Raw genomic sequence first — 14,144 nt, 5'->3', positions numbered from 1 at the left:
TATCAATCGTAATATCACAGTAAGCCACAGTCGAAAATCAACCAAAAACTTAGAAATGCTTTTCAATGGATATGTCAATCAAATTCTTGTTAGGCTTTTTTTTGTGTGTAGAAATTGACATTTATTCTAAAAGTTATATGGAAATTCAAGGGACCTCTAATGACCAAAACAATCGTGAAAATGCAAAAGTTGAAGGGCATACACTACCTTTCTATAAAGGTAAAGTAATCAAGACTAACATTCAACAAATAGATCAATGGAACAAAACAGAGAATCCAGAAATACACCCACACTTATGTAATCAACTGATTTCTTTTACAAAGGAACCAAAACAATTAAGTGGGAAAGGTGAAGTCTTTCAAAGAGTGGTGCTGGAACAAACAGCTAGCTATCCATATGGAAAAAAACAAAACAAAACCCTGACCTCAACTTCAAACCACACACAAAAATTAGTTCAAGATGGATTATATACCTAAGCATAAAAGCTAAATTTCTAATGCTTTTAGAAGAAAATGTAGAGTAATACTGTTACAAACTTAGTGTAGGCAAAGATTTTTTTAGAGCAGACCCAGAAGCCTAACCATTAAAGAAAAAATCGATTTTTAAAACTTCTGCTCAATAAGACTCCACTAAGGAAATAAATAAACAAGCCAAAGAATGGGACAGAGATCTGCAATACATATATCTCACTTGCATCCAGAGTATATAAAGAACTGCTGCTCAATGATTAAAATAAACAACCCACTAAAAATTGGGCAAGGGACTTCCCTGGTGGTCCAATGGTTAGGACTTCACTTTACAATGCAGGGGATACGGGTTCGATCCCTGGTCTGGGAGCTAAGATCCCACATGCCTCATGGCCAAAAACCCAAAACATAAAACAGATGTAATATTGTAATAAATTCAATAAAGACTTTAAAAATTGTCCACATCAAAAAATAATTTTTTAAAAATTTTAAAAAATTAAAAATGGGCAAAAGATCTGAAGAGGCATTTCACAGAGGAAATGGTCAATAAGCAGTAAAAAAGTGTTCAACATCATTAGTCATCAGGAAAATTCAAATTAAAACCACGAGATACTAGAAAGGTTACTTTATACCCATTAGAAAAGCTAAACTTAAAAAGACTATGCTTGCTTCAGAAGCACATGTATAAAAATTGGCACAATACGGAGATTAGCATGGCCCCTGTGCAAGGATGACACACAAATTTGTGAAGCAGTCCATATTTTAAAAAATAACATTATTGTGGTAATTATTTCACAACATACACATATATCAAATCATCACATAGTACACCTTAAACCTACACAATGTTATATGTCAATTATATCTCAAAGTTGGAGGAAAAAAGAAGATTGACAACACCAAATGTTAGCAAGGATGTGTAACAACTGGAATTTTCAGATATTGCTGATAGAAGTGTAAAACAGTACAACCAATTTGGAAAACAATTTGTCAGCAATTTCACCCTTAGATATTTACCCAAGAGAAATAAAAACATATATCCAAAACTCAGCCTCCTTTTTTGTTTTTTAAATTTATTTATTTAATTTACTTATTTTTGGCTGTGTTGGGTCTTCCTTGCTGCTCGCGGGCTTTCTCTAGTTGCGGCGAGCGGGGGCTACTGTTTGTTGTGGTGCAAGGGCTTATTATGGTGGCTTCTCTTGTTGCAGAGCTCAGGCTCCAGGTGTGCGGGCTTCAGTAGTTGTGGCAGGTGGGCTCAGTAGTTGTGGCTCATGGGCTCAGAGCGCAGGCTCAGTGGTTGTGGCACACGGGCTTAGTTGCTCCGCGGTATGTGGGATCTTCCCAGACCAGGGCTTGAACCTGTGTCCCCTGCATTGGCAGGTGGATTCTTAACCACTGTGCCACCAGGGAAGCCCCAGCCTCCTTTCATGATTAAAAACTCTGAACAATTTGGATACAGAAGGAATGCACCTCAACAAAATAAAGGCTGTTATATGACAAGTTCACTGTTAACAAGATATTCAGTGGTGAAAGGGTGAAAGCTCTCCCTCTAAGATCAGGAACAAGACAAGGGTGCCGATTCGCACCACCTCTATTAAACATAGTACTGGAAGTTTTAGCCACAGCAATTAGCCAAGAAAAAGAAATAAAAAGCATCAAAATCAGAAAGGAAGAAGTAAAACTGTCTCTGTTTGCAGATGATATGATCTTACATATAGAAAATCCTAAAAACTACAATCCAATCCAAAAAACTGTTAGAACTAATAACTTAATCCAGTAAGGTTGCAGGACACAAAATCAACATACAAAAATCAGTTGCATTTTTATACACTAACAACAAACTCTGAAAAAGAAATAAAGAAAATAATCCCATTCACAATAGCATCAAAAACAATAAAATACTTAGGAATAAACTTATTCAAGAAGGTGAAAGATCTGTACATTGAAAACTGCAAGACTTTGATGAAAGAAATTGAAGACACAAACAAAGGCAAAGATATCTGTGTTCACCAACTGCAAGAATCAATGATGTTAAAATGCTCATACTACCCAAAGCCAACATAGATTCAATGTAATCCCTTTAAAAATTCAAATGACATTTTTCACAGAAATAGAAAAAAAAAGATCTTAAAATTCATATGAAACCACAATAGACCCTGAAGAGCTAAGGCAATCCTGAAAAGAAAGAACAAAGCAGGAGGCATCACACATTCTGATTTCAAACTATATTACAAAGCTAAAGTAATCAAAACAGTATGGTACTGGCATAAAAACAGACAGAGCAACGGTACAAACTCGAGAGCCCAGAAGAAACCCCATACATATATGATCAACTAATATTTGACAAGATAGCCAAGAAAGAATAGTCTCTTCAATAAATGATTCTAGGAAAACTGGATACTCACATGCAAAATAATGAAATTGGACCTCTATCTTACACCATGCACAAAAATAACTTGAAATGGGTTAAAGACTAATGTAAGACTGAAATTATAAAACTCCTAAAAGAAAGCATAAGGGAAAAGCTCTTTGACACTAGTCTTGGCAACAAGTTTTTGGATATATGACACCAAAATCACAAGCAACAAAAGCAAAAAATAGACTACATCAAACTAAAAAGCTTCTCCACAGCAAAAGAAAGAATTAATAAAATGAAAATGCAACCTACAGAATGGGAGAAAATATTTGCAAATCATGTATCTGATAAAGAGTTAATATTCAATATATATGGGGAACTCATACAACTCAATAGCAGAAACCCAAATAATCCAATTAAAAAACGGGCAAAGGACCCAGATAGACATTTTTCCAAAGAAGACACACAGATGGCCAACAGACAGATGAAAAGATGTGCAACATCACTAATCATTTGAGAAATGCAAGTAAAAACCACAATAAGATATCACCTCACACCTATCAGAACGGCTATCATCAAAAAGACAACAAAAATGTGGAGAAAGGGAAACTTTGTGCACTATTGGTGGTTTTGTATATTGGTGCAGCCACTATGGAAAACAGTATGGAGGTTCCTCAAAAAAAATAAAAATAGAACTACCACATGATTCATCAATTTCACTTCTGGGTATTTACCCAAAGAAAACAAAAACACTATTTCAAAAACATATATGCACACCAATGTTCACTGTAGCATTATTTACAATATCCAAGCTATGGAAGCAACCTAGGTGTCTATTGATAGATGAATGGATAAAGAAGATGTGGTGTAGATATATAATGGAATATTAGCCACAAAAAAGAAATCTTGCCATTTGCAACAACATTGATAATCTAGGGGGAATTATGCTAAGTGAAATAAGTCAGACAAAGACAAAGTGAGATCTACATGATCTCACTTATATGTGGAATCTACAAAAAAAAAAAAAGAAAACCAAACAAAACAAAATGAAAACAGTCTCAATAGACACAGAGAACAAATGGGTCACTGCCAGGAAGGTGGGGGGACAAAATAGGTGAAGTGGGTTAAGAGGTACAAACCTCCAGTTATAAAATAAACAAGCCACAAGGATGTAACATACAGCATAAGGAATATGGTCAATAATACTGTAACAACTTTGTATGGGATCAGATGGATATTAGACTTATAATGGTGATTACTTCATAATGTATGCAAATGACAAATCACTATGTAGTACTCCTGAAACTAACATAACACTGTATGTCAACTATATTAAAAAAAAAAAAAAAAAAGACAAGTGGTGGCAAGAATCTGGAGAAATGGTAACCCTCATACATTACTGGTGGGAATGTAAAATGGTGCAGCCATTTTGGCAGGCAGGCAGGTAGGCAGGCAGTTCCTCAAAAAGTTGAACATAGAATTATTGTATGATCCAGCATTCCACTACTAGGTATATACCCAAGAGAAGTGAAAGCATATGTTCACACAAAAACTTCTACACAAATGTTTGTAGCAGTATTACTCATAATAGCCAAAAAAGTAGAAACAAACCAAATGTCTGTCAGTGGATGAGTAGATAAATATCCATTGAATATCCATACAAAGAAATATTATTTGGCCATAAAAAAGAAATATGGTATGGATATGATACATTCTACAACATGGATGAACCTTGAAAACATTATTCTAAGTGAAAGAAACCAGACAAAGAAGCCCACATATTGTATGGCTCCATCTACATGAAATGTCCAGAATAGGCAAATCCATAGAGACAGAAAGTAGACTAGTGGTTGCCTAGGGCTGGAAGTGGGTGGGTGAGTAGTGGAAAGAGTAGGGGTAAGTATTTAGTAATTAGAGTTACTGCTGAGTACTTTTCTTGTGTGTGTGGGGGCAGAGGGTGGGTGATAAAAATGTTCTAAAAATGATTGTGGTGAGAATTCCCTGGTGGTCCAGGGGTTAGGGCTCCGTGCTTCCACTGCAGGGGGCACGGGTTCGATCCCTGGTGGGGCAACTAAGATCCCACATGCCACTTGGTGCGGCCATAAATAAACAAATACAAATTATTTTTAAAAATCTAATCCTTTAAAAAAATAGAGTGAAGTAAGTCAGAAAGAGAAAAACAAATATCGTATATTGATGCATATATGTGGAACCTAGAAAAATGGTACAGATGAATCGGTTTGCAGGGCAGAAATAGACACACAGACATAGAGAACGAACATGGACACCAAGGGGGGAAGTGGCGGGGGATGGGGGTGGTGGTGGGATGAACTGAGCAATTGGGATTGACATATATACACTAATATGTATAAAATGGATAACTAATAAGAACTTGCTGTATAAAAAAATAAAATTTTTAAATTTTAAAAAATAAAAAATAAAATAAAATTGATTGTGGTAATAGTTGCACAACTCTGAATATACTAAAAACCACTGAATTGCATGCTTTAAGTGAGTGAACTGTATGTCATGTGAATTATATCTCAATCAAGCTACTGTTAAAAAAGTACTTTTAAGAACAGTTTATACAATCTTTTGCTTGAATTTTCTGTTCGTTTCCTTCATTCAGTTTTCTGAGTTTTTATTATTTTTATTATTGTTTTAGGAACTCCATATGTAAGGAAATTAGCCCTTCACCTGTGATATTCGTTGCAAATATTTCTCCTTGTTTGTTGTTAATCTTTTATCCTTATTTATAGGATTTTTTTGTCAAGCAGATTTTTCATCCTTTTTATCTAATGAAATATATCAATCTTTTCTTTTATGGCTTTGATGTTCTCAGCCATATTAAGAAAGGCTTTGCTTTCTGTTAAACTATAAAAACACTTTTCTGTGGTTTCTTTGAGTATGTTTATGGTTTCATTTTTTTTACACTGAAATTTTTGATCCATCTGGAATTTATTTACATGTAAGGTGTGAGGAAGGAATCCCTTTATTTTTAAAAGATGGCTACCAGTTATGCTCATTGATTTAAAAGGTCCTTCCTCCCCCTACGCAGGTTAACTCCATTTTCATATTTGGGTCAATTTCTAGGCTTCTCATTCTGGTCCATTGATTTTTACTTATCTATTCATGTTCCTGTAATGAATGTTTGTATAGCATGGTGATGAAGAGCACGTACACTGGAGCCAGAGTACCTGAGTTTAAATTCAACCTCTGCCACTTATTAACTCTGTGAGCTTGAGCAAGTTAATCTCAATGAGCTGGTGTGAGGATTAAATGAATTATTATAGTGAAAGTGCTTAAAACAGTACCTGGCACAGAGTAAGTGTTTTGTTTTAGTAATTATTAGTAGAATTATTATAGCCTTATAATAATTTCTAATATCTGGAAGAGCTACTACTCTATTTTTTTTTTGAATTGTATTTTATTTATTTTTTTATACAGCAGGTTCTTGTCATCAGTTTTATACACATCAGTGTATACATGTCAGTCCCAATAGCCCAATTCATCACACCACCCGCCGGCCCAGCCCCCCGTCACTTTCCCCCCTTGGTGCCCATACGTTTGTTCTCTACATCTCTGTCTCAATTTCTGCCCTGCAAACCTGTTCATCTGTATCATTTTTCTAGGTTCCACATATATGCGTTAATATACGATATTTGTTTTCCTCTTTCTGACTTCCTTCACTTTGTATGACAGTCTCTAGATCCATCCACGTCTCAACAAATGACCCAGTTTCATTCCTTTTTATGGCTGAGTAATATTCCATTGTATATATGTCCCACATCTTCTTTACCCATTCGTCTGTCGATGGGCATTTAGGATGCTTCCATGACCTGGCTACTGTAAACAGTGCTTCAATGAACACTGGGGTGCATGTGTCTTTTTTTTTTTTTTAAACATCTTTATTGGAGTATAATTGCTTAACAATGGTGTGTTAGTTTCTGCTTTATAACAAAATGAATCAGTTATACATATACATATGTTCCCATATCTCCTCCCTCTTGCGTCTCCCTCCCTCCCACCCTCCCTATACCACCCCTCCAGGTGGTCACATAGCACTGAGCTGATCTCCCTGTGCTATGTGGCTGCTTCCCACTAGCTATCTATTTTACGTTTGGTAGTGTATATATGTCCATGCCACTCTCTCACTTTGTCACAGCTTACCCTTCCCCCTCCCCATATCCTCAAGTCCATTCTCTAGTAGGTCTGTGTCTTTATTCCCATCTTGCCCCTAGGTTCTTCATGAACCTTTTTTTTTCTTAGATTCCATATATATGTGTTAGCATACGGTATTTGTTTTTCTCTTTCTCATTTACTTCACTGTATGACAGACTCTAGGTCCATCCACCTCACTACAAATAACTCAATTTCGTTTCTTTTTATGGCTGAGTAATATTCCATTGTATATATGTGCCACATCTTCTTTATCCATTCATCTGTTGATGGACACTTAGGTTGCTTCCCTGTCCTGGCTACTGTAAATAGAGCTGCAATGAACATTTCGGTACATAACTCTTTTTCAATTATGGTTTTCTCAGGGTATATGCCCAGCAGTGGGTTTGCTAGGTCATATGGTAGTTCTATTTTTAGTTTTTTAAGGAACCTCCATACTGTTCTCCATAGTGGTTGTATCAATTTACATTCCCGCCAACAGTGCAAGAGGGTTCCCTTTTCTCCACACCCTCTCCAGCATTTATTGTTTGTAGATTTTTTGATGATGGTCATTCTGACCGCTGTGAAATGATATCTCATTGTAGTTTTGATTTGCATTTCTCTAATGATTAACGATGTTGAGCATTCTTTCATGTGTTTGTTGGCAATCTGTACATCTTCTTTGGAGAAATGCTTATGTAGGTCTTCTGCCCATTTTTGGATTGGGTTGTTTGTTTTTCTGATATTGAGCTGCATGAGCTGCTTGTAAATTTTGGAGATTAATCCTTTGTCAGTTGCTTCATTAGCAAATATTTTCTCCCATTCTGAGGGTTGTCTTTTGGTCTTCTTTATGGTTTCCTTTGCTGTTCAAAAGCTTTTAAGTTTCATTAGGTCCCATTTGTTTATTTTTGTTTTTATTTCCATTTCTCTAGGAGGTGGGTCAAAAAGCATCTTGCTGTGATTTATATCATGGAGTGTTCTGCCTATGTTTTCCTCTAAGAGTCTGATAGTGTCTGGCCTTACGTTTAGGTCTTTAATCCATTTTGAGTTTATTTTTGTGTATGGTGTTAGGGAGTGTTCTAATTTCATACTTTTACGTGTAGCTGTCCAGTTTTCCCAGCACCACTTACTGAACAGGCTGTCTTTTCTCCACTGTATATTCTTGCCTCCTTTATCAAAGATAAGGTGACCATAGGTGCATGTGTTTATCTCTGGGCTTTCTATCTTGTTCCATTGATCTATGTTTCTGTTTTTGTGCCAGTACCATATTGTCTTGATTACTGTAACTTTGTAGTATAGTCTGAAGTCATGGAGTCTGATTCCTCCAGCTCCATTTTTTCCCCTCAAGACTGCTTTGGCTATTCAGGGTCTTTTGTGTCTCCATACAAATTTTAAGATTTTTTGTTCTAGTTCTGTACAAAATGCCACTGGTAATTTGATAGGGATTGCATTGAATCTGTAGATTGCTTTGGGTAGTATAGTCATTTTCACAATGTTGATTCTTCCAATCCAAGAACATGGTATATCTCTCCATCTGTTGGTATCATCTTTAATTTCTTTCAACAGTGTCTTATAGTTTTCTGCATACAGGTCTTTTGTCTCCCTAGGCAGGTTTATTCCTAGGTATTTTATTCTTTTTGTTGCAGTGGTAAATGGGAGTGTTTCCTTAATTTCTCTTTCAGATTTTTCATCATTAGTGTATAGGAATGCAAGAGATTTCTGTGCATTAATTTTGTATCTTGCAACTTTACCAAATTCATTGATTAGCTCTAGTAGTTTTCTGGTAGCATCTTTAGGATTCTCTATGTATAGTATCATGTCATCTGCAAACAGTGACAGTTTTACTTCTTCTTTTCCAATTTGTATTTCTTTTTCTTCTCTGATTGCCGTGGCCAGGATTTCCAAAAGTATGTTGAATAATAGTGGTGAGAGTGGACACCCTTGTCTTGTTCCTGATATTAGAGGAAATGCTTTCAGTTTTTCAACATTGAGAATGATGTTTGCTGTGGGTTTGTTGTATATGGCCTTTATTATGTTGAGGTAGGTTCCCTCTATGCCCACTTTCTGGAGAGTTTTTTTTTCTTTTCTTGTGGTACACAGGTCTCTCACTGTTGTGGCCTCTCCCATTGTGGAGCACAGGCTCCGGATGCGCAGGCTCAGCGGCCACGGCTCACGGGCCTAGCCACTCTGCGGCATGTGGGATCTTCCTGGACTGGGGCACAAACCCGTGTCCCCTGCATCAGCAGGCAGACTCTCAACCACTGCGCCACCAGGGAAGCCCAACTGGAGAGGTTTTCTTTTAATCATAAATGGGTGTTGAATTTTGTCAAAAGCTTTTACTGCATCTATTGAGATGATCATATGGTTTTTATTCTTCAATTTGTTAATATGGTGTATCACATTGATTGATCTGTGTATATTGAAGAAACCTTGCATCCCTGGGATAAATCTCACTTGATCATGGTGTATGATCCTTTTAATGTGTTGTTGGATTCTCTTTGCTAGTATTTTGTTGAGGATTTTTGCATCTATATTCATCAGTGTTATTGGTCTGTAATTTTCTTTTTTTGTGGTGTCTTTGCCTGGTTTTGGTATCAGGGTGATGGTGGAGTTTGAGAGTGCTTCTTCCTCCACAACTTTTTGGAAGAGTTTGAGAAGGATGGGTGTTAGGTCTTCTCTAAATATTTGATAGAACTCACCTGTAAAGCCATCTGGTCCTGGACTTTTGTTTTTTGGAAGATTTTTAATCACAGTTTCAATTTCATTACTTCTGATTGGTCTGTTCATATTTTCTATTTCTTCCTGGTTCAGTCTTGGAAGGTTATACCTTTCTAAGAATTTGTCTGTTTCTTCCAGGTTGTCCATTTTATTGTCGTAGAGTTCCTTGTAGTAGTCTCTTCGGATGCTTTGTATTTCTGTGGTGTGTGTTGTAACTTCTCCTTTTTCGTTTCTAATTTTATTGATTTGAGTCCTCTCTCTCTTTTTCTTGATGAGTCTGGCTAATGGTTTATTAATCTGGTTTATCTTCTCAAAGAACCAGCTCTTAGTTTTATTGATCTTTGTTACTGTTTTCTTTGTTTCTATTTCATTTATTTCTGCTCTGATCTTTATGATTTCTATCCTTCTGCTAACTTTGGGTTTTGTTTGTTCTTCTTTCTCTAGTTCCTTTAGGTGTAAGGTTAGATTGAGATTTTTCTTGTTTCTTGAGGTAGGCTTGTATAGCTATAAACTTCCTTCTTAGAACTGCTTTTGCTGCATTCCATAGGTTTTGGATCATCGTGTTTTCATTGCCATTTGTCTCTAGGCATTTTTTGACTTCCTCTTTGATTTCTTCAGTGATCTCTTGGTTATTTAGTAACGTATTGTTTAGTCTGCATGTGTTTGTGTTTTTTCCCCTGTAATTCATTTCTAATTTCATAGCATTGTGGTCAGAAAAGATGCTTGATATTATTTCATTTTCTTAAATTTGCTGAGGCTTGATTTGTGACCCAAGATGTGATCTATCCTGGAGAATGTTCCGTGCGCACTTGAGAAGAAAGTGTAATCTGTTTTGGGTTGGAATGTCCTATAAATATCAATTAAATCTATCTGGTCTATTGTGTCATTTAAAGCTTCTGTTTCCTTATTTATTTTCATTTTGGATGATCTGTCCATTGGTGTAAGTGAGGTGTTAATGTCTCCCACTATTATTGTGTTACTGTCGATTTCCTCTTTTACAGCTGCTAGCAGTTGCCTTATGTATTGAGGTGCTCCTATGTTGGGTGCGTGCATATTTATAATTGTTATATCTTCTTCTTGGATTGATCCCTTGATCATTATGTAGTGTCCTTCCTTGTCTTTTGTAACATTCGTTATTTTAAAGTCTATTTTGTTTGATATGAGAATTGCTGCTCTAGCTTTCTTTTGATTTCCTTTTGCATGGAATATCTTTTTCCATCCCCTCACTTTCAGTCTGTATGTGTCCCTAGGTCTGAAGTGGGTCTCTTGTAGACAGCATATATATGGGTCTTGTTTTTGTATCCATTCAGCAAGCCTGTGTCTTTTGGTTGGAGCATTTAATCCATTCACGTTTAAGGTAATTATCGATATGTATGTTCCTATGACCATTTTCTTAATTGTTTTGGGTTTCTTTTTGTAGGTCCTTTTCTTCTCTTGTGTTTCCTGCCTAGAGAAGTTCCTTTATCATTTGTTGTAGAGCTGGTTTGGTGGTGCTGAATTCTCTTAGCTTTTGCTTGTCTGTAAAGCTTCTGATTTCTCCATCGAATCTGAATGAGATCCTTGCTGGGTAGAGTAATCTTGGTTATAGGTTCTTCCCTTTTAGTACTTTAAGTATATTATGCCACTCCCTTCTGGCTTGTAGAGTTTCTGCTGAGCAATCAGCTGTTAACCTTATTGGCGTTCCCTTGTATGTTATTTGTTGTTTTTCCCTTGCTGCTTTCAATAATTTTTCTTTGTCTTTAGTTTTTGCCAATTTAATTACTATGTGTCTTGGTGTGTTTCTCCTTGGGTTTATCCTGTATGGGACTCTTTGTGCTTCCTGGACTTGGGTGGCTATTTCCTTTCCCATGTTAGGGAAGTTTTTGACTATAATGTCTTCAAATATTTTCTTGGGTCCTTTCTCTCTCTCTTCTCCTTCTGGGACGCCTATAATGCAAATGTTATTGCGTTTAGTGTTGTCCCAGAGGTCTCTGAGACTGTCCTCAGTTCTTTTCATTCTTTTTTCTTTATTCTGTTCCACAGCAGTGAATTCCACCATTCTGTCTTCCAGGTCACTTATCCGTTCTTCTGCCTCAGTTATTCTGCTATTGATTCCTTCTAATGTAGTTTTCATTTCAGTTATTGTAGTGTTCATGTCTGTTTGTTCTTTAATTCTTCTAGGGCTTTGTTAAACATTTCTTGCATCTTCTTGATCTTTGCCTCCATTCTTTTTCTGAAGTCCTGGACCATCTTCACTATCATTATTCTGAATTATTTTTCTGGAAGGTTGCCTATATCCACTTCATTTAGTTGTTTTTCTGGGGTTTTATCTTGTTCCTTCATCTGGTACATAGCCCTCTGCCTTTTCATCTTGTCTATCTTTCTGTGAATGTGGTTTTTGTTCCACAGGCTGCAGGATTGTCTTTCTTCTCTCTTCTGCTGTCTGCCCTCAGGTGGATGAGGCTATCTAAGAGGCTTGTGCAAGTTTCCTGAGGCGAGGGACTGGTGGTAGGTAGAGCTGGCTGTTGTTCTGGTGGGCAGAGCTCAGTAAAACTTTAATCCGCTTGTCTGCTGATAGGTGGGGCTGGGCTCCCTCCCTGTTGGTTGTTTGGCCTGAGGCAACCCAGCATTGGAGCCTACCTGGGCTCTTTGGTGCGGCTAATGGCAGACTCTGGGAGGGCTCACGCCAAGGAGTACTTCCCAGAACTTCTGCTCTCAGTGTCCTTGTCCCCATGGTGAGCCACAGCCACCGCCTGCCTCTGCAGGAGACCCTCCAACACTAGTAGGTGGGTCTGGTTCAGTCTCCTATGGGGTCACTGCTCCTTCCCCTGGGTCCCGATGCACACACTACTTTGTGTGTGCCCTCCAAGAGTGGAGTCTCTGTTTATCCCAGTCCTGTCAGAGTCCTGTAATCAAATCCCGCTATGCTTCAAAGTCTGATTCTCTAGGAATTCCTCCTTCCATTGCCGATCCCCCAGGTTTGGAAGTTTGACATGGGGCTCAGAACCTTCACTCCAGTGGGTGGACTTTTGTGGTATAAGTGTTCTCCAGCTTGTGAGTCACCCACGCAGCAGTTATGGGATTTGATTTTATTGTGATTGTGCCCCTCCTACTGTCTCATTGTGGCTTCGCCTTTGTCTTTGGATGTGGGGTATCTTTTTTTTTTTTAGCAGTACGCGGGCCTCTCACTGTTGTGGCCTCTCCCGTTGCGGAGCACAGGCTCTGGACGCGCAGGCTCAGCGGCCGTGGCTCATGGGCCAAGCCGCTCCGCAGCATGTGGGATCTTTCCAGACCGGCGCACGAACCCGCATCCCCTGCATCGACAGGTTGACTCTCAACCACTGCGCCACCAGGGAAGCCCTGGGGTATCTTTTTTGGTGAGTTCTAGTGTCTTCCTGTCGATGACTGTTCAGCAGTTAGTTGTGATTCTGGTGTTCTCGCAACAGGGAGTGAGAGCACGTCCTTCTACTCCACTATCTTGGTTCAGGGCCTCCCTCTTATTTCTTTTCTTTCTCAGAATATTCCTGGTTATTCTAGTATATTTAGTTTTTCTGTATAAGCTTTAGAATCAGCATGTCTCACAAAACATAAACAAACAAAATTAAATCCTTTTGGTATTTTTTCTGAGATCGTGGTAATTATAAATTAAATTAGGGAGTACTGACAGCTTTATGATTTTTAAGTCTTCCTTTCTAAGAACAGACTATGCTTTTCCATATGTCCAAGCCTTCTTTTGAGTTCTTCAGTAGTGTTTTAAGGCTTTCTTCATACAGCTCTTAAATATTCTTATTAGTTTTATTCCTAGGTATTTTATCTTCTTTCGCTATAAAAAGGGACTTTTGTTTTTGTTTGAATAAATAAAGGCTATTATTTTTAAGTTTTTGTGTTTTTTTTTTTATGTGGACCATTTAAAAAATTATTTATTTATTTATTTTTTGGCTGTGTTGGGTCTTTGTTGTGGCATGCGGGATCTTTAGTTGCAGCTTAGCTGCTGGCTTGTGGGACCTAGTTCCCTGACCAGGGATCGAACCCGGGTCTCCTGCATTGGGGGCATGGAGTCTTAGCCACTGGACCACGAGAGAAGTTCCAGCAAGTGTTTCTTTAAGGATTAGAAAATCATAAGCAGGAAAAAAAGAAGGAATTAATCAAGTATACTGCTTTTTGGCTGAATGTGACTTGGAACTTATGTCCTGACGTTTGAAATCCCTGTTGCCATGCTGTCATGACTCAGGCCAGTTTTATGATCTATATCAAGAATGCTTTATCTATTTCTTCCATCTGGCTAGGTAGCCTACAGTGTAATCCCACAATGATGTCACTTCTCTTCTGCTCTTCTTTTATCTGAATCCAGATGTTCTCGAACATGCTCCCACCCTCAGATTTGTGTCTAGATATCCATGCAGCCATAGATCTTCTTGATACCAAACTGCTTTGCTTCTCTTAAGTCTCTGAAGTATATTTCTTTT

The 14,144-nt window shown here is 37.7% G+C and overlaps 1 protein-coding gene and 1 pseudogene across 1 annotated transcript in view; one reads left to right on the top strand and one right to left on the bottom strand.

Annotated features, from left to right (window-relative positions):
* Positions 1 to 14,144, bottom strand: part of C8H11orf49 (chromosome 8 C11orf49 homolog) — a 189,595-nt gene that overhangs the window by 62,359 nt on the left and 113,092 nt on the right.
* On the top strand, positions 1,133 to 1,232 carry LOC116758921 (annotated as a pseudogene).

Source organism: Phocoena sinus, chromosome 8 (genome assembly GCF_008692025.1).
Source record: "Phocoena sinus isolate mPhoSin1 chromosome 8, mPhoSin1.pri, whole genome shotgun sequence".
NCBI lineage: Eukaryota > Metazoa > Chordata > Mammalia > Artiodactyla > Phocoenidae > Phocoena > Phocoena sinus.
This window is presented reverse-complemented; position numbering and strand designations above follow the sequence as displayed.